The sequence below is a fragment of the Dreissena polymorpha genome, chromosome 2 (genome assembly GCF_020536995.1).
Source record: "Dreissena polymorpha isolate Duluth1 chromosome 2, UMN_Dpol_1.0, whole genome shotgun sequence".
Taxonomy (NCBI): domain Eukaryota; kingdom Metazoa; phylum Mollusca; class Bivalvia; order Myida; family Dreissenidae; genus Dreissena; species Dreissena polymorpha.
The window spans coordinates 56,290,909-56,312,514 of NC_068356.1; the positions used below are offsets into that span (position 1 = coordinate 56,290,909).

The following is a 21,606-nucleotide window of genomic DNA, read 5'->3' on the forward strand; positions in this document are numbered from 1 at the left end:
ATGCCCCGTGGTTTGTATTGCTATCACCGAGCCATATAATCGATGTCCCGTGGTTTGTATTGCTATCACCGGATCGTATAATCGATGCCCCGTGGTTTGTTTTGTTATCACCGGGCCGTATAATCGATGCCCCGTGGTTTGTATTGTTATCACCGGGCCGTATAATTGATGCCCCGTTTTTTTATTGTTATCGCCGGGGTGTATAATCGATACACCGTGGTTTGTATTGTTATCACCGGGCCGTATAATCGATGCCCCGTTGTTTTTATTGTTATGACCGTGGTGTATAATCGATGCCCGGTGTTTTGTTTTGTTATCACCGGGTCGTATAATCGATGCCCCCTGTTTTTTATTGTTATCGACGGGGTGTATAATTGATACCCCGTGGTTTGTATTGTTATCACCGGACCGTATAATCGATGCCCCGTGGTTTTTATTGTTATCACCGGGGTGTAAAATCGATGCCCTGTGGTTTGTATTGTTATCACCGGGCCGTATAATCGACGCCCCGTTGTTTTTATTGTTATCACCGGGCCGTATAATCGATGACCCGTGTTTTGTATTGTTATCACCGGGGTGTCTTATCGATGCCCCGTGGTTTGTATTGTTAACAGCAGGGTTTATAATCGATACACCGTGGTTTGAATTGTTATCACAGGGCCGTATAATCGATATCCCGTTGTTTTTATTGTTATCCCCGGGGTGTATAATCGATGCCCCGTGTTTTTAATTGTTATCACCTTGGTGTATCATTTATGCCCCGTGGTTTGTATTGTTATCACCGGGCCGTGTAATCGATGCCCCGTGGTTTTTATTGTTATTATCGGGGTGTATAATCGATGCCCCGTGGTTTGTATTGTTATCACCGGGCCGTATAATCGATTCCCCGTTATTTTTATTGTTATCACCGGGGTGTATAATCGATGCCCCGTGGTTTGGATTGTTATAACCGGGCCGTATAATCGATGCTCCGCGGTTTGCATTGTTATCAGCGGGCCTTATAATCGATGTCCCGTAGTTTGTATTGTTATCACCGGGCCATAAAATCGATGCCCTGTGGTTTGTATTATTATCACCGGACCGTATAATCGATTCCCTGTGGTTTTTATTGTTATCACCGGGCCATATAATCGATGCTCCGTGGTTTGTATTGCTATCACCGGGCCGTATAATCGATGCCCCGTGGTTTGTATTGTTATCATCGGGATGTATAATCGATGCTCCGTGGTTTGTATTGTTATCACAGGGCAGTATACTCGATCCCCCCTTGGTTTGTATTGTTATCACCGGGCCGTTTAATCGATGCCCCGTGGTTTGTATTGTTATCACCGGGTTGTACAATCGATGCCCCGTGGTTTGTATCATTATCACCGGGTTGTATTATCGATGCTCCGTGGTTTGTATTGTTATCATCGGGGTGTATAATCGATGCCCCGTGGTTTGTATTGTTATCACCAGGCCGTATACTCGATGCCCCGTGGTTTGTTTCGTTATCACTGGGGTCTAAAATTGATGTTCCTTGGTGTGTATTTTTATCACCGGGATGTAAAATTGATGTCCCACAAAGTATAGTGGTATCACCGGGGTGTAATATTGATGTCCCGTGGCGTGTTATGTTATCACCGGTGTGTATAATTGATGCCCAATGACGTTTAGTGTTATAACAGGGTTGTATAATTGATGTCCCGTGATTCGTATTGTTATCACCTCGGTGTATAATCGATTTCTTATGGTGTGTATTTTTATCACCGACTGTATTTATGATGTCCCGTGGCGTGTAGTGTTATCACCAGGGTTTTAAATCGATGCCCCATGGTGTGCATTATTATCACTGGGTTTATAAATGATGACCGTGGTGTGAAGTGTTATCACCATGGTGTATATTTGATGTCTTGTTGTGTGTATTGTTATCACCGGGATGTATTACTGATATCGCGTGGCGTGTATTGTTATCACGGAGTGTATAATTGATGTCCCGTGGTCTGTTTTGTTATCACCGGGGTGTATAATTGTTGTCACATGGTTTGTTTTGTTATCACCGGAGTGAAAAATTGATGTCCCGATGTGTGCAATGTTATCACCGGGGTGTATATTTGATGTCCCATTGTGTGTATTGTAATCACCGGGGTATGAATGTCCCGTGGCGTGTGTTGTTATCACAGATGTGTATATGATTGCCGTGGCGTGTAGTGTTAACACCGGGGTGTGTAATAGATGTCTCATAGTGTGTATTGTTATCACTAGAGTGTATAATTGATGTCGTACGGTGTGTAGTGTTATCACCGGGGCGTATATTTGATGTCCCATTGTGTGTATTATTGTCATCGTCGTGTATAATTGATATCCCGTGGCGTGTGTTCTTATCACTGGGGTGTATATTTGATTACCGTGGCGTGTAGTGTTATCACGGGGGTGTAAAATCGATGTCCCATGGTTTGTATTGTTATCACCTGGGTGTATAATTGATGTTCCATGGTGTGTATTGTTATCACCGTGGTGTATAATTGATGTCTCGTGGTGTGTGTTGTTATCCCTGGCGTGAATAATTGATGTCCTGTTTCGTTAGTTGTTATCATAGGGGTGTATATTTGATGTCCCGTGGTGTGTTGTGTTAACACCGGGGAGTATAATCGATGTCCCATGATGTGTATTGTTAGAGTGTATATTTGATATCACGTGGCGTGTATTGTTAACAACGGGGTGTATAATTGATGTCCCGTGGTGTGTATTTTTATCACCTGGGTGTATAATTGATGGCGTGTATTGTGTATTGTTGTAAAATTATGTCCAGTGGCGTGTTATGTTATCATGGGATTGTATAATTTATGTCCCGTTGTTTGTATTGTTATCACCGGGGTGTATATCTCATGTCCAATGTGTTTATTGTTATCACCGGGTTGTGTAATCGATGACCCATGGTTTGTATTGTTATCATCGGGGTGTGATAAGTGATGTCCCGTGGCGTGTGCTGTTACCAGCAGGTTGTATACTCGATGTACCGTGGTGTGTATTGTTATCACCGGGGTGTATAGTCGATGTACCGTGGTGTGTATTGTAATCACCGGGGTGTATAATCGATGTCCCGTGGTGTGTATTGTTATCACCGGGGTGTATACTTGATGTCCCGTGGTGTGTATTGGTACCACCAGGTTGTATAATCGAAGTACCGTGGTGTGTATTGTTATCACCGGGGTGTATAATCGATGTCCCGTGGTGTGTATTGTTATCACCAGGGTGTATTATCGATATCCCGTGGTGTGTATTGTTATCACCGTGGTGTATAATCGATGCCCCGTTGTGTGTATTGTTATCGCCGGGGTGTATAATCGATGGCCCCGTGGTATGTAGTGTTATCACCGGTATTAATAACTATAAATACAAAATAATTAGACTTTTTAAATAATGTCCAAATTAAATAGCTTGCACACATTCCTAAATAGTCCACAACAAATCTTTATAATTATTGTTCATGTTTTGTAGAGAACTGGACATGTCTTGCGACAAATCGTGGAAGATGATCGAAAGACGGTTATTGTTGTCTTAATGATTTGAAACACACACAAAATATAAATACATCTATACAAAGTAAGTGACGCTCAAATATTATCTGAACTAGTGATGTAATTATAGTTAGGTGTACGTTTAAGTATATTTACCGTACCCGGTGTACCTGTAAGTATACATAAGAGTACCCGGGGTAGTACACAAGCCGACAATGACCAATCGAATCCATATATTGCTTCGGAATTAAAGACATGGCTTGAATGACAACTAATACAGTGTAGAAATGGAATTAAATTAAATCAATGTATACAAACTTATAACATGTGTTATTTATTACTGCTTTTCAGTTAAATAATATTTAAAGTCAACTGTTTAATTAGGTTTTGGGATGCATGGATCCGTAAATACCACCCGAATGTCGAGCTGTTGTATCGACCCAAGCTCACAAAGCGGGATGTGTATCCTCAAGTTAAGGTAGTGCACCTCTAATGATTTCCCGCGATTTATTTTACGATCATTGTCGATCTTCAATGATCGGTTATTTCCGAGAGATGCATTTTATTTTTTTCAAAGTTCGAATTTTGTTATATGTTTACGTAATTCCTTTAGAATACATTATTTTCACAATAAATATTGACTTTGATCCAAATATCATCTGAAAAAATACGATTTCGCGATTTCTTCAAAGATTGGCGAGCCTTTTTACCTGTTTACGTATGCATATCTAATTTAAGCTTGCGCAAATGTGAAGTTGTCGTGGCCTAGTGGTTAAGGCGATGGACTATAAATCTTTTGGGATCTTCCCGCGCAGGTTCGAATCCTACCGACATCGCATAGTTTTTGCGACACGTTTTATTTCTTTTCTAACGTAATTTGATTTAATGATGCATATATGCTATGTTTTGTTGTTAATATGTTGAAATTTTTATGCACATCCTTCAATTTTTTAAATTAAAACAACGTTATGGCTAAATTGGGTGATAAACTGCTGAAAATACGGATGATGCATGTTGAATTTTTATTTTTATTTCAAAAAGTAAACGGTCAATTTGTCTATTTCTTGGTATTTTTGCTGTATTTAGTGTTTCTATAAAAACTATGTTTAAAATATAACTTAAATGGTACTATTTTGAATTTTATGACACTTTGTTTTTAACCGACCCAATTTTTACTTGGCTGAAATCACTTACATTTCATGGCGCTCTTCCATAGATAAAAATTTGTAAAAAATAAATGTCTGTAAAAGAATACTTATTTAATCTTGTTTAAATTTTAAACACCTTTATTGCATCTATACACACCAACAGCATGCCCATATTTAGAAATTTGAATGAATTATGGAACTTTTATATACCCCAGGGGTGAAAATAAACTGTACAAAAGCTGAGCGTGGGGGTGGTTTTGAAAAAAACGGTATATTTTTTTAAAAAGCACGGAAAGCCTACCTACAAATTTGCATGTAGTTCAGTGAAATGATGCTGATTAAGAAAATAATTAATTAGATTATATTTGGATATGTGCCCATTAGAGGTGCACTACCTTAAGTACATCGGTAAGTCCATATGTTGATGTAACCGGGTTCATATTGTTGACATGGTCTCATGAGTTCCTGTAATTTTTGCATACATCTAATGAACAAGTTACTTTTGAATATAGTATGTAAACAAAAAATTATCATAATTATAATTCAAGATGCATTAAATTGCGGATGTTTTTATTGACCTTTTAGAAAACACACCCAAATTTTCTTGAATTTGCTATAAGTATAACTTTAAAAGGTGAGAGTACATTTTAAGAAATATATATTTGCCGGATATGGCAGTGTAAAATTTATAAATTGGTATTTAATTATTTTATCAGTTTATTAAAAGGTTCCATATCTACAACATTGTTAAGAAGATAATATATCTGTTTGACACAATATCTGTAGACAGTGTCAACGTAATCAGTGTCGGTGCCGATTGTGGAAATATGTTTCAGTGTCTATCATACGTTACATAATTTAAAATTAATGCAACGAACTATTAAACAGAAGAATGTTTAAACTTGCCAAATTGAAGTGCATTCGTTTTAAAAGGATTTCTCTTATCAACGTGTATTTGTTGGCCTGTGTTATAAGTTTATATATTACAATAAAGTTGCTTAAATGTATTCCATGAATTAAAGTTTGATGTGCAGTAGTAACATTTCAGCTTTGAAGAGATTCCTACCATTTATGGCGTCCGAGAGCGTTTTGCAATGTTTTGTTAACGCTTGCACTACCGAGCTGCCACTGTCAGCCGTGGCACCAGCATCGATTAGGGAAGGTAAACAATACCTTGCGTATAGTATAAATTCCCTTTTTGTCGTTTTCAAACACTTAAAAAAAAGTCAAATTGTGTTCACATGTTTATGTGTATAGGTAAATCAAGGTGGAGCTCGGTTCATTTACAGACAGATAAAAACTTAATAACATGCAGTCATTAGTAGTACCTTCAAAACGTATGTTCATTGGAAATAGTAGTGTGTATTTATTATTCAAATGTTCGTGCGTTTTCTAAAGATTATAAGATATGCTTGGAGAGATATATGAATAATTGTCTAGCAAAAGCGACCAGTCACCTTTTCGTCCACCCGATCGACAACCCAGGCCAATTTGGTATTTTAATACATTAAATCTATATAAATGAAGATGGATGAAAAGGTGTACGGCCTGTCATAAATACTAATCAGAAAAAGTCGCTTTTAAACAAGTATATGATCGAAAAGTTGTTACTGGAGACGCTTTCTGAATAAAATAACATCAGTTCAGTTTAAATGCATATGATTGGTTTAAATCATTGTTATGTTTCTGATTTCAGAGATGGATAATATTCCCCCCCACACACACAAACACACACGCACGCACGCACGCACACCCGCACACACACGCACACTTGTCTTCAGTCGCCGCTGTGTAAACTTGTATCCGTCTCCAAACCAATTTACATGATATTAAATATATTTACAAAGCTGATTTTACAATAGCTAGAAAACGACTCAGTCTGGTAAGAAGTAGCATAATTATACTCATAGCATATGCACAAAACTGAAGCCCGCTCGTGATCACACATAGGCAATATTACTCATGGCATGAATATTTAGCAACATAAAATAACTTCAGTATGTCCTACTTGTTTTGTTGCATCTTTGTTTCAGTCGGGTTCATATATTGTCTGCAATTTAAACTGTGTTACCTGATTATTATCTTCAGTGCTTAGATTTGGTGACATTGTTGTATTAAAATTTAAATAACATTATTAATTCCTGTTGAGATCATGACCAAATCGAGTTCAAGCGCACATATATTCAGTGTATTGATCCCATTGCGTCTCTTTTCGTTTCAAAGTTATTTGCGTTACTACACTAATTGCTGTGAAGTTTAATATATTCTAAGCCAGGGTTCCGATGTTTGAAAGTGTCCAATTATAAACAAGTGGCATCATCATCTTGATGTTTGAATCAAGACAAAACAAAGCAAATATGGGAAGTTTCTTTCTCGTCCTGGCTTCGACGTCGGCGTTGATGTTCATGTGACACCTCGTAAAGTGTTTTTAAGCTCTGCTGTTTTCGGGGAAAACCCTAGGTATTGTCATAGCCAGATCGTCGTGTCGTGTCATCCGCCGGCCTCGTGCTCAAACCTTAACATTTGCTCTAAAATCAAAGTGCTTCCACCTACAGCTTTGAAACTTCATATGTAGATGCACCCTGATGCGTTCTACACGCCACACCCATTTTTGGGTCACTAGGTCAAAGGTCAAGATCACTGTGACCTCTACAAAATATTCTGACATGCTTTCATTTATTAAAAACTGCACCCGCAACAGAGCATTGGCACACGTTATGCGGTGCTCTTGTTGTAAAATCAACTTTTTTCCTTAACCCTTTGGAATAGCGTTTTGAATCTTGAAACACTTGTTAACCATCAAGGCGCCATGCGTATGAAAAAGAACACATCAGTCTACCAACCGCTCTTTCAATATTTGCTGCTGATATCATAGGACAACATTTAGTCCTTTGGCACTTCTTGTTCATGCATACGAGCATTTCGTTTCGGAAATGTAACGATGCATATAGCTTGTAACGACCATCGATAGTTATTGATTTTTGAACACAGAATGGATGTAGATATAGTTCAATTAAGATATATAGATAATAAGATACAGATTAGGTAGAGCTAAATATCTTACACACTAATTTAAATGTATTCTATCAATGTATGACGATTCAGCCAATCCCTGTTTATACATGTAGTTCCGAAATTATGCTCCGGCTAAGAAAACTTAATTGAAGTCCAGGCCATTTATTGCACACTGTACTTCTCTTCGTGTCTCTCTTATAATATTGTATGGCGGTTTAAACCAAATCCCGCCTTTAAATTTGAAGTTATGTTCCAAACAACAATATTCAAAGTTAAAAAACCTGGACCAGAACATTGCACTTTCTCTTAATGCCGTCCATTGTAATGTGACGGTTCGATCAAATTCATTTTATAATTTTGATTTTTTTTTTCTGAGCAAAGTTGTTTCGAACGGACAGACAAAATGTCAACATAACTTTATCCCTTAAGCCATTCAACCGGCGATTTGCATTATTGTAGGTAAGGCATCAAGCTAGATTTCCTCCTATAAAATTTTCAGTAAATGTATATAGTTACTAGTATTATGTTTTATTGTTGAAAATAACCTAATGTACCACATGGGTGTCAGGTTAATTCGTACGCCTGGTGTGTAAACAATCATCGGGTGTAAACAAAAGCCATACAAGGGACACCATTGACACTTTACTACAAGAACACTGTACTGAAGAACATATTCTTTATTTTAGAAGTCACATCTTACACATGTACAAAATAATTGTTCACATGAGTACATGTGCAAAGACATAATAAAGCAACATACATGTACATGCATACCTGTATATTTTTTTCCCAACACGTTTTATTACAAGACAGGAAAACAGCTACATATATATCGAGGGGTTAAAGCCAGAACGTGATAACTCCATTTTTCAAATAGTGGAGAAAAACGCAAAATTAAAGTTTGACAGACTACAACTTTAAAATGAATATGAATATCAGCATAATATTTGGTTATAATATAGGTCATAGTATTGTTATGACATTGTAAACATATTATATGATTGCATACAAAATTTTAATGCTTTTGTATTCAAAATAGCACTTACTTCATTCTGGCATAAACGTAAAACATATATATTTTCAGAGTACCACTGTGTTAAGTGCACTTGGTGCTATTTTGCATAAGAATTGAACGCTGCTTTTCCTATGCCATACAGGACTTAGTGCCATTAAAGCAAAACAGCCTTGTGCTATGCATCTATTTTTCGAGACTAAACGAAACATGTGCACTTAAAACAAGTTTATTTTAATAATCATAATGGTAATTCTTTTTGTAGAAGTACATACTTATTTTCTTTTGCATTCTAGATTTGAACAGGACATGTGTCTCCAACCTTAACAATGGAACAAAGTTAAGATTCAGATATTCTATTCCACATCTGCATCTTATCTATCTTCTATTGTATCTGGGTCTGGAATATCCTTGAAATACTGGTGATATTCTGAAGGAATTATCCCTTCAGAGCAAAGTGATGGCAGGTCTTTCTTCTTTGTTGCTGTAATTGGAAGTTTGGAATCTACAAGGGTTGTATGTCACATTTTAGAGAAGGTCCTTTGATAGAGGATTTGATTTGATTTTATAGAGGATATGAGTTAACCACACTGAAAACTGGTGTCATCAAAACTGCACTTAAAAAACACACACCCGGATCACAATTGTAGTTTTATCAATTTTATTTTTGTAAATATAACCTTTTGTCAACTTACATTTACAACATTTGGCGGCATTATAGTTTAAGCTACATGCTTGATATAAAAAGCGTCATAGTATTTCATAGGCACTCCAACATACGGAGTTCTCTTTGGTGTAACCCTCACAATTGGTTCCCATTAGTAAATATACCAATGTAAATTTCTTTGCTCATTCTATGGAAGCAGGTACACTGTCACACTTCATCTGGGTATGTCCACTTTCTAAATACTTTTGTTCAATGGTTTCTATGTTTTTACATTTTTCAATGCAACAGTAATAACCTATTTTCGATTTTGACCACTACAACAGTCAGAATTAAAACAGACATTCTTTACTGTGGTGGGAAGGAATTTCATGTAAGTCAAAAGACAGGTTCCCACTTCACAGCCGCATTCGCCTTCAGTTTCGTTCCACAATAAACACGTCAAACTTGTGTTTTGTAAACAGTAAAAGAAAATATTGGAACTTTTTCTTTTTCTTTTATAATAAACTTGGCTCACACGAGAACATAGAATCGGTAAAACAGCCTCTAGATCGAATCTTATTTTACCATCTTAGTGGGAGAATAATGTCTTTTAGATAAGCACCAATAAAGGAATATTCTCCCTATCTAATTACAAATTAGCACAATAGTTTGTGTATTCCTGTTTAAATAAACAAGATGCAATAATTCCGTAACAAGGTAAGGGCTTCATATTTTGTTTTTACCTTAAATTATGTGCACAAATGGGTTATGTTTAAATTATTTAAGTGAACTTAGATCCTTTTGGCACATGTTTTTCCTCTCAATATGTATGAAAACTTATTGTGCCAAAATGACTTAAGTGCACTTGAAGCATTCTGGCATACACCAGATTTGTCGATAAGCACTTAGTGCACCTTGGTTCTTTCGGATAAACTATGTTGTATTCAAGATGTGATTCCAGGGAATAGTGTAGAGCGTTGGAATAACTTTATGAAAGTGCAAAAAAGTGATTTTTGATAAAAAGTGCACTTATCACGTTCTGGCTTTAACCCCTCGATATGTACATATGCAACACAAACTATCATATGAGTCGCGTTCTGAGAAAACTGACTGACACATAATACACAGCATCTAGAGCAAACGCTTAATGCCTTAGACCATGTCTAATTGTTTTCTTAAATATTCTACAAAAGCTTATCATATAATTTATACATTATAGTGTATATATTACTTTTGTTTATAAACAAAATCACAAACCATATCATGTCTTTGTTAGCTATTACATAACAAATGTTTACAAGAGAAAAAACACAGCTTCATGTCAACAGACATTCAGAGTTTAAAAAATGCTGTAACTATAAGACAGTTGCATGCAATTGTGTGTTGGAAAAACATTCAACAAGTATTTATAGAGAACAAAAGTAAAAAACTAGATATTTCATTATATAAACATATTAAAAGTGTGTATTAATTGTAATAAGCAATTAGTATATGCAAATTCAGATGAATTGAAAGCATAAAAAAAGCAAAAATAGGTACATTTTCAAAATAAGGACATTTGCCAGAGTACATAAATATTTTAAGTACCTGTGTGTATAAATTATAGTAAGCAAATAGTGTTTGCATATGCAGATGAAAAAAAAATGTATAGAAAAAAACAAAAAAGGTACATGTAACTGTGATTTATGACACAAAGGTTCTACCTATAATTTCTTTAAAGATGTCAACATGGTCCTTTGAGTTAAAACAAAACAAAATGCATATTTATACAAAGTTGTAAAGAACAATATTATTTAAATTTAAATACTAAGTTTGGTCTACAATGGTAGTTAACAATACCCATTCCCTGACAAAGGATTCTGTATTATTATTTGAAATTGCTGTTTTTATAAGTTATCATATTCATACTTTTTGTTTGGCTCCTGTTTGGTATGAATTTATTCATTTTACACTTGTATAAATATAGCATGATAAACAAAATAACATTATTTGTGGCTATAGCCGACTTTTTTAAATACCCAAGTAGAAAACTTTTCTTATTCATAAAATGAAACAATTAACCTGGTAATATCTCATCAATTAACGCTTAAGATATCTGACATTCCCAAAATAAATATTCTTAATTTTCCTCACTTTGTTTGCAAAAGGAGCACAATGGATCATTTGTTATTATTTATTTTGCTTAAAAGACTATTTGTACCCTATGAATTATTATGTATTGGAACCACTGTACCTTTACATCATTTGTTATAAAAAAGGGTAGTTCAAAAATGCAGTTCCATTCATTTTCATTAATTATGGTATTAAGTTTTATACCCCATTTTGCTTTAACTGAAGGATGTTCATTGTTCTTATTTACAATATTATATAGTCTTTTAGCACCAGATTAGTTTTTTTAATATGAGATGCAATAATGGGGGAAAAAGGGTTTTATCATTTGTTGGCTAGGACAGGGTAAACAACATTTGTTGACAAATTTATCTATTGCTCTTGTCACCCCTATATAATTAATAAAATATAATATTGTTAAACTGTACATTGCACTCAATTCATCTACAGAAATAACGGTTCCATTTTTGAATATATCACCTATACAGTAAATTCAAGCATCAAAACATGACTTAAAGTAAAACTTTTATTTCCTACCAATATATTTGGATTATAAAAAAAGTAAATAATACAACAATTCTGCTTTTACTTCTTATTTACTACAATAAATCAAAAAGCATTTTTAGACATCTACCCAAAAGGGTTTGAAATTATGTTTGATATATTTAAAGCATAATGATAACCGCAATTAAAAAAACATACATGTTTATTTTATTGAAAATGACGGTCGCAAAACATGTTTATAAAATGTCTTCAACGAGACTGCAATTACTTAACTATATATTAAAATTAATAATTGAGCATACTCCATTTCTGAAACGATACTGTCCCTACAGAATATGAAACATGGACACAATTCGTTTCACAATATAACTTTATAGTTCAAAATTTCAAACAGCCTAATCAACAAATGTTTGTTAAAAAGTGTTATATATTGTTTACTGTTACATAATAATATCGTCAGTTTTGGATTGATTCCAAAACACTTTTGCAAATTGCCAGTTACAGCATCGAAATCTACAGCATGTTGTCCTTTCATCTTGTTCTTTCCTCAGTCGTTTTAATTTTCCTGATGCTTGATAAATGTCTTTGTCTTATTTCGAACAAAGTCTTAATATTTCTCCAACTTCTTCTACTTAAATACAGGTTTTCTTTTAACAATATCTCGCATTCGGACTTCCCAGGCAATTTGTTTAGATGCATATATTTTTCAAATTCACTCATCACAACTCGTTGTTCCTGCGGCGTCCACTTCTTTTTTCCTGAAATATAAAATACCAAGATGAATACCATAACATGAATAAAAAAAATTGACAACTGCAACAATTTACGTTAATGTGTGTCATCCACATAATAATGATATTATATGAACAACATTTCAAATCATCGGATGAGGACAACATGTTAATAATAAGCAATGCTGACCAAATATATACAATATTATAAGAACAATTTTGCTGTTTCATGTTGTCAGAAATATACAGAGAACATGTTATATCCAAGATAACAATTATACTATGACGCAAAGTAATGCAAATATTCTTCCAAACAATTATTACACACGCAAATAATTATATTGGGGTTTAATGAATTGGTTCACTGGAAGGTGTGGTATAGCCTACATTCTAATAGCGCCTCCTAGTGGTATACCGTAAGCAACACTGTACATGAAACAAGAGGGCCAAGATGGCCCTAGTTCGCTCACCTGAGAGGAGTGGGTTCATTCAATCTTTACCAAACGTCAAACTTGACCTAGATATTGTCCAGACAAACATCCTGGTCAAGTTTCATCATTATTGAACCAAAACTCTGGCATATGGAGTGATTTTATGTTTGTAAGATTTGACCTGGAGACCTATATTTTGAGTTGACCCCCCTCACCATACATCAAACTTTGCTTACAAAAATAAATATTATGACCAAGATTCATAAAATCTTAAACAAATGTGTGACCTCTAGAGTGTTTACTAGGATTTTGTATAATATAATGAAAATTTGGACAATCTAAAGGCAATAATTATGGCATTAATTATGTGATATATATAAAACCAATCTTTTCACCACGTTACATGATGATTGGGCAAAAAATGTGACTTCTAGAGTGTTCACAAGCTGTTTTTACTATATAAATATGAGAAAACTGCCCCCCCCCCCGGCAGTCATGTTATTCAACTGACCGGAACCATTTTCGAACTCAACTCTCATATCAAGGAAACAAATGTTCTGACAAAATTTCATGAAAATTGGGCCAAAATGTAACTTCTACCCGGGTGTACATTGTCCAGGGTAATCATGGAACTTAGGCTGGAAATCCATGGTATAACATGGAATTCCATGGAAATCCCTGGAATTTGAAACAGTTTCCAGGGTTTTCCAGGGTTTTGTTCTAGAAATGTCCCTGAAACGTGGACTTTTTTTCCGAACATTGTCCAGCCTTGGATGGAAAAGCATGGAAAAGATATGGAAAACGCTGGATTTAGGCTGGATAACCATGGAAAATATTTCCAGATAGCATGGAAAGTGGAACATAGAATTTTTTAAGCATGGAAAAGACTCTAACATTTTCAGCTGACCCTGGAAAAAACTTAGACTTTATAAGAGGAGAAAATAACTTATAAAAATGCAACACATTTTATTCAAAGTAAATCAGAGTTCAACAATTTACACAACATATGAATAAAACATAAAACAATGTGCATAGTTTGGGCAGAAATAGTAGTAGTTATAGTAGTAGAAGTAGTAGTAGTAGTAGTAGTAGAAGTAGTAATGCTGGTGCTGGCAGTAGAATATGTTTTAGGAGTAGAAGTAAAAGTGGTTGTTGTATAAGTTGTACAAGCAGTTAAACTACTGATAATTATACTATTGGTGCAAATATAAGTGACAGTAGCAGTAGTAGCAGTTATTATTGTGTTGTTGTTTTAGCATTTACAGGAATAGTAGCAGTAATGGTAGCAATAGTAGTATAAATAATAATAACAATACTAGTAGCAGCAGTAGTAGTAGTAGTTAAGGAAGTAGCATTAGCAGCAGCAGCAGTAGTAGTAGTAGAAGTAGCAGCAGCAGCAGTAGTAGCAGCATCAGCAGCATCAGTAGCAGTAGTAGTAGCAGTGGTAGTTGAAGTACTAGTAGTAGTAGTAGTAGTAGTAGTAGTAGTAGTAGTAGTAGTAGTAGTAGTAGTAGTAGTAGTAGTGGTGGTAGTAGTAGTAGTAGTAGTAACAGCAGCAGCAGCAGAAGAAGTAGTAGTCGCTGCAGCAGGAGTTGTAGTAGTAGCAGCAGCAGCAGCAGCAGTAGCAGTAGTAGTAGTAGCAGCAGCAGCAGCAGCAGGAGTAGTAGCAGCAGCAGCAGAAGCAGTAGCAGCAGCAGTAGCAGTAGTAGTAGTAGTTGAAGCAGTAGTAGTAGTTGAAGCAATAGTAGTAGTAGTAGCAGTAGTAGCAGCAGTAGTAGTAGTAGTAGTAGTAGTAGTAGTAGTAGTAGTAGTAGTAGTAGAAGTAGTAGTAGTAGTAGTAGTAGTAGTAGTAGTAGTAGAAGTAGAAGTAGAAGTAGTAGTAGTAGTAGTAGTAGTAGTAGTTGTTGTTGTTGTGGCTGTTGTAATAGTAGTAGTAGTTTTGCAGAAGTAGTAGTAGTAGTAGTAGTACTAGTAGTAGTAGTATTAGTAGTAGAAGTAATAGTAGTAACTTTCAAAGCAATGTCTACAAGTTTAAATTCCTTAACCCTGTTCAAGGTGTATACACACTCAATATTTAACTACAGTCCAGGTTTGCAATTAACAAACTATCTGAGATGCCTGTGTGTGAGTCAGATATGTCTGCGGCTAATCTATTGGTTATAAAATATCACAGCCTTTTCTGATTGGCTGAGTTCAAATACAGAAAGTTTACCTGTTTGATTGAAATTCTGGAGAAAATATGCAGGTTAAACTTGTTGTTAAAATGAAGTTAATGTAATTTCACAAACAGTAGAGTTAATGAGTTTTTCCATTAACAACAATTTCTTAAAATAATAATGTATGGATATCATTTGGAAAGTGACATGAAATGTTGTTAAAAAGTGATGCATACAAGTGTTTCAGAAGTCTGTCTAGGAATAGAACAACAACTGAAGGTTTGTGCTTTTCATTATTTCTAAATATTCCTTTAAATTTATTCTTGTTATGTCATCATTGTAGACCTTTTTTATGTGACATTTTAGGTAAAAGTATGGCAAATATAGAAGTTTAAAAGCAGCTGTCACACACATTTTCACTAAGTGCAGTTTGCAGCTTGATAAAGGAAGTCCTATGTGGAGATATTAATAAGCTTGAATGTAGTATCGGAAGTTTATAATGCATGGCTAGGGAACTGAGGCTAAGGGAGTTATGTGCTGTGCATGACGAGAACTCAATGCTCATTAATGCTATTAATGTTTATAAATAAATTAATTAAACCAATAGCATTGTTTTTTAGGTTTCACTGTGCATTTTCATACCAATAGAATTACACATCATTCTAATTATAGCAATAATAAATTTGTACTAATCATACCAACAAATTTTGTTATGCTATGCTTTGTGATGTATTAACTTCATTGTAAGTTATTATTTAAAGACCATTTTACTAAATATTTAAAACAATACTTTAATTATTTTCTATATACATTTTCATTTTGTGCTTTAACTGTAGCTCAGACCAGTTGATGATAGATACTGCAGAGTTTGGCAAGGAAATAACCCAAGACAGCAAAGCGGCTCTTTTGGCGCATTTACCAAGAGGACTTACATGGCCACAAATTCATGGTAAATATTGTTATGCCCCGGGCTCATATAAGTAATTTAGTGTTAACCACCTGAAAGTATTTTGTCTTTTTGGTTTCCAATATTTTGGTCTAGTTTCAATTACAGGTTATTTTTATATGAATTAGCAAATTAGCATAACTTTCATATAGCAATATCTGAATATAAAATTCCTATATATGTTTGAGTTTCCAGATACATGCAAGTGTACCCCATTTTGGGGCATTTAAGAAAACAACAATATAAATTTCAAAATAAAAGAGAGTCATATAAAAATATAAGTTAAATCACCAATTTATTCACTTGAAAGTCTCAGTTTTCCTGTGTGGTTGCCTGTTTGCAAGTAGATTAAAGCCCGCTTGCAAACTTTAAGAGAATAAATTTCAGTAAATGGAAAAGAAATAATTGCTAACTACTTAGGATCGTAAATGTTTGCTCAAATACAAAAAAGCCAGATGTACCGAATTGAGCAGTGATATGAAATATCTAAAATAGATTAAAATATGAATGAGCATTGAAGTATAGATATTCAATCATATGATTGCTGCACATTTACTTTTACAGATGAATGTAAAAAACTTATGACTTTCTTGTAATATTGTTTGCTTTGTTTTTCTTTTAGAGATCATGCAGGAGCCGTACAGTATAACAGCAGTATAAGTTCTATAAAAGATCCACGACCTACTGAAGCCCAGCTAATTAGCTAAAAAGTTTTTAAAAACTGTAATTTTATCCCACCTGGGTACTTATAATTTACTAAGCTGCCTACACAAGTTTTAGACTTGCAATTACATTTTAAATTGTCACTTGGAAAGTAATACATGTACATGCATTATGTTCTGAATTTCTTTGAACAATAAAATTATATACAAGTATTTTAATGAAATTAAGCACCTAAATTGCATTAAAGTGAAAGTAGCTGAGAACAAGATGTGTTTGTGAAACACAATGTCCCCCTATATGACGTGTGACCTTGAAGGATGACCTTGACCTTGACCCTTCACCACTGAAAATGTGCAGCTCCATAAGATACACATGCATGTCAAATATAAAATTGCTAGCTTCAATATTGCAGAAGATACATTACATGAGCAATTTTGACCCATATATTTTACCTAGAAGGATGACCTTGACCTTGACCTTTCACCACTCAAAATGTGCAGCTCCATAAGTTACACATGCATGCCAAATATCAAGTTGCTATCTTCAATATTGCAAAAGTTTTCATAAAATAAGCGATTTGGGCCACATATATTTGACCTCTGACCTTGAAGGTTGACCTTGACCTTTCGCCACTCAAAATGTGCAGCTCCATAAGTTACACATGCATGCCAAATATCACGTTGCTATCTTCAATATTGCATAAGTATTCATAAAATAAGCGATTTGGGCCACATATATTTGACCTCTGACCTTGAAGGATGACCTTGACCTTGACCTTTCACCACTCAAAATGTGCAGCTCCATGAGATACACATGCATGCCAAATATCAAGTTGCTATCTTCAATATTGCAAAAGTATTCATAAAATAAGCGATTTGGGCCACATATATTTGACCTCTGACCTTGAAGGATGACCTTGACCTTTCACCACTCAAAATGTGCAGCTCCATGAGATACACATGCATGCCAAATATCAAGTTGCTATATTCAATATAGCAAAAGTTATTGCAAAATGTTAAAAGTTGGCGCAAACCAACCAACCAACAGACCAACCAACCAACAGACCAACCAACAGACAGGGCAAAAACAATATGTCCCCCACTACCATAGTGGGGGACATGAACATAGTATCCTTGTGCTCATGGGCAGCTACATATATTGTGACATACATGAAGCAGCTAAAATAACTTAAATTTTTCATTTTGTTTCTTGTATATCGTTTGTACAGGGTTCGTGAATTGTTACTGTATATTACTTGACTTGCTTGTATTTTGTTACTCTGAATACATGTTGTGAAGGTTGCATTATACTTTTTAACTTTTAAAGTAGCGCCTGTTCTGTTATGTAAGGGCCTGATTTATGATAATGGACCTAGAGGCTTTGTAAGCATGTATTAAACAACACTTGTTTGATCTGAATAATTTGTTAAATAAATGTAACACAATTTGTAATCTGATGTTATATTTTGATGAATTGTGAACAAAATAATACATAGAAGAAACTAAGACATTATGTTGATTTTTTGTTTTGTTTTAATCTAACCTTAAATTATGATTTACTTAAGCTGTGAGTATTGTATTCATTTAATACATGAATATTGTTTTTAGACCAGAAATTTCTTTTTCTATTCAGTGACCATGGTACACGCTGGACAATTTTCCATGTTATACCAGGCATCCATGGAATATTAAACATGGAAAAACCCTGGAATATTTTCCAGGTTTTTCCAGCCAGCATGGAAAAAATACCGTCCGAATACTCCATGTAATCTGGAAAACCCTGGAAATTAATCCATGGTTTTCCATGGTTTTCCAGATTACATGGAGTATTCGGACGGTATTTATTCCATGCTGGCTGGAAAACCCTGGAAATTGTTCCATGGTAATTATTCCGGGGAGCCTGGAAAACCATGGAAACTATTCCAGGCTATTTCCACATACCATGGACAATTTTCCACCCTTTTTTTTTTAAATATTGACGCTGGAAAAGGCTGGAAACTTAGTCCGAATACTCCAGCCTCATATTTTCCATGGATTTCCATGGAAAACCCTGGACAAAGTACAACCGGGTAGAGTTTTCACATGTTTTCACTATATACATACATGTATAGAGAAAAATGCACCACCCACTGTCGGCCATGTTTTTTCACCTATCTGGACCATTTTCAAACTCGTCCGAGATATCAATAAAAACACTGTTTTGAGCAATTTTTATGATGATTGGGCAAACATTGTGACTTCACGAGTGTTAACAAGGTTTCTCTATAGCCAAATAAGGAAAAGTACCCCCCCCCCCCGGCCCTGGCAGCCATGTTATTCAACTGATCGGAACCATTTTCGAACTCAACTCTCATATCAAGCAAACAAATGTTCTGACCAAATTTCATGAAAATAGGGCCAAAATTGTGATTCTAGAGTGTTCACATATTTTCACTATATACATATAGAGAAAAATGACCCGCCCACTGGCGGCCATGTTTATCAACGACCTGCACCATTTTCAACTCGTCCGAGATATCAATTAAAACAATGTTTTGACCAACTTTCATGATGATTGGGCAAAAATTGTGACTTCTAGAGTGTTTACAAGGTTTCTCTATAGCCAAATAAGGAAAACTGCCCCGCCCACTGGTGGCCATGTTTTCAACGGACCGGAACCACTTTTGAACTCAACCAACATATCATTAAGATTAACATTTTGACAAAGTTACATGAAGATTGGGCAAGACATTTGACTTCTACAGTGTTTACAAGTTTTTTTCTTTTTTTTGAAATAGTGACCTAGTTTTTGACCCGGCACAATCCAGTTTCGAACTCGACCGAGACTTCATTGGGACAAAGCTTCTGACCAAGTTTCATGAAGATCAGACAAAAATGTGGCCTCTAGAGTGTTTACGAACAAATGTGGACGGACAGACGACGGACGGACGGACAAAGACCAGTCACAAAATCTCACCTGAGCAATCAGGTGAGCTAAAAATATACCTAATTGCAATGGATATATGAGTGTTTTCCTGTTTCTTGTACAATAACCTTGACTTTTAACCTGGGGCAGAGTTCACATGAAATGTTGGTGTACCCAAGACGGGGGTCAACGATTTTCAGGGATGCTTTCTGCAAAAATTGGGGATCCCAAGCAAATGTCGAGATGTGTGTGCACTGTCTATGAATGCTTTATTGATAAAAAGTTAGTAAATATAACACCAACATACCTCTTTTTAGACTTGTTGAAAGTATAGCAAGTATGATGACAATTGTTTTATTTGAACCAGTTCAGATAAAGTAAAATTATATGCAATCGTCAACACATGCATGTTCCGTCAGACTAGTGGATTCTTATTAGACATCATGTACAATATCCTGATTAAAATTTACTTTACACAACAATTAAGTATTTATATCACATTAACATTCTAAAATACATGATAAGATAATCGATCAATAGATCTAAACAATTAAATATCAGAGAAAGATTGAACTCATTAAATAATTAATCATACAGACAGCTATGTTGATGAACATTTCGATATTAATGCGCTGTAACCCTGCGAGCTCACTTTGGTGTAAACCAGATTTTGACCCAAACTTATGTATACACACTTCAGTGCGTTTGATATGTTTTTGTTTCGATATTTTGTAATAGCAATTATAGAAGTGGTTTGAAGTGGTACGCGATCTTATCATTGGCTATAGTATAGTTTTTGTTGAAATATGTCCAATGCCTTATTAATTCAGAAGTGTAAATAAAATCAAACGCTAATGCGCAAAGTCCGTTTTTAGTTGTATTACCTGTAATGGTGGGAAGTTCAGAATCAGGTCCGATCTGCTTACAACTATACACCAGGCTTTTTTTCAAATATATTCACCTACATAATGTTAGATTTATTATTTTAACATTGAACGCCAAACGAAACGCCAACTTGGAACAAACGCTTAAAGCCACTGCCTATATATTAATTAATCGCAAACCAGCAAAGGTTGTCAAGACACACAATTATTACTCTAACATAATACAAGCACCATTCCGGGCTACATATTAAGAACCTATGAATTTTTACCAAGAGATATCATGTATTAAACAACTGTTGTTCTAGCTAACAATCAAGCACTGGATAATGAAGTCATACGTAACAATTATTAGTTCATTTATGTCTACTCAAAGTTCCTCAACAGTTAAGTTCAATTAACAAGGGATGTTTGTAAAATACACATGCCCCCCATGTGCGCTGTCAGTTGTAGTGGCAGCCATTGTGTGAATATGTTTTTTGTCACTGTAACCTTGACATTTGACCCAGTGACCTGAAAATCAATCGGGTCATCTGCGAGTCATAATCAATGTACCTATGAAGATTCGTGATCCTTAAGGCGTAAGCGTTCTCTAGTTATCATCCGGAAACCATTTTTCTGTTTCTAGTCACTGTGACCTTGACCTTTGACCTAGTGACCTGAAAATCAATAGGGGGCATCTGCGAGTCATTATCAATGTACCTATTAAGTTTCATGATCCTAGGCGTAAGCGTTCTTGAGTTATCATCCGGAAACCGTTTTACTATTTCGAGTCACTGTGGCCTTTACCTTTGACCTAGTAACCTCAAAATCAATAGGGATCATCTGCCAGTCATGAACAATGTACATATGAAGTTTCATGATCCTAAGCCTAAGCCTACCAAGATGTGCAAAACAATATACCCCCTATTCTTCGAAGGGGGCATAATAATGATAACAATATATCCTTCAAATTTCTAA

General features: G+C 35.2%; 1 protein-coding gene and 1 long non-coding RNA gene across 4 annotated transcripts in view; one reads left to right on the forward strand and one right to left on the reverse strand.

The window, feature by feature from the left end:
• Nucleotides 1–21,606, reverse strand: part of LOC127867090 (uncharacterized) — a 165,930-nt gene that overhangs the window by 8,663 nt on the left and 135,661 nt on the right. The gene's annotated exons all lie outside the window — the stretch shown is intronic.
• LOC127867137 (uncharacterized) overlaps nucleotides 1–21,606 on the forward strand; it is a 142,208-nt gene that overhangs the window by 7,590 nt on the left and 113,012 nt on the right. The gene's annotated exons all lie outside the window — the stretch shown is intronic.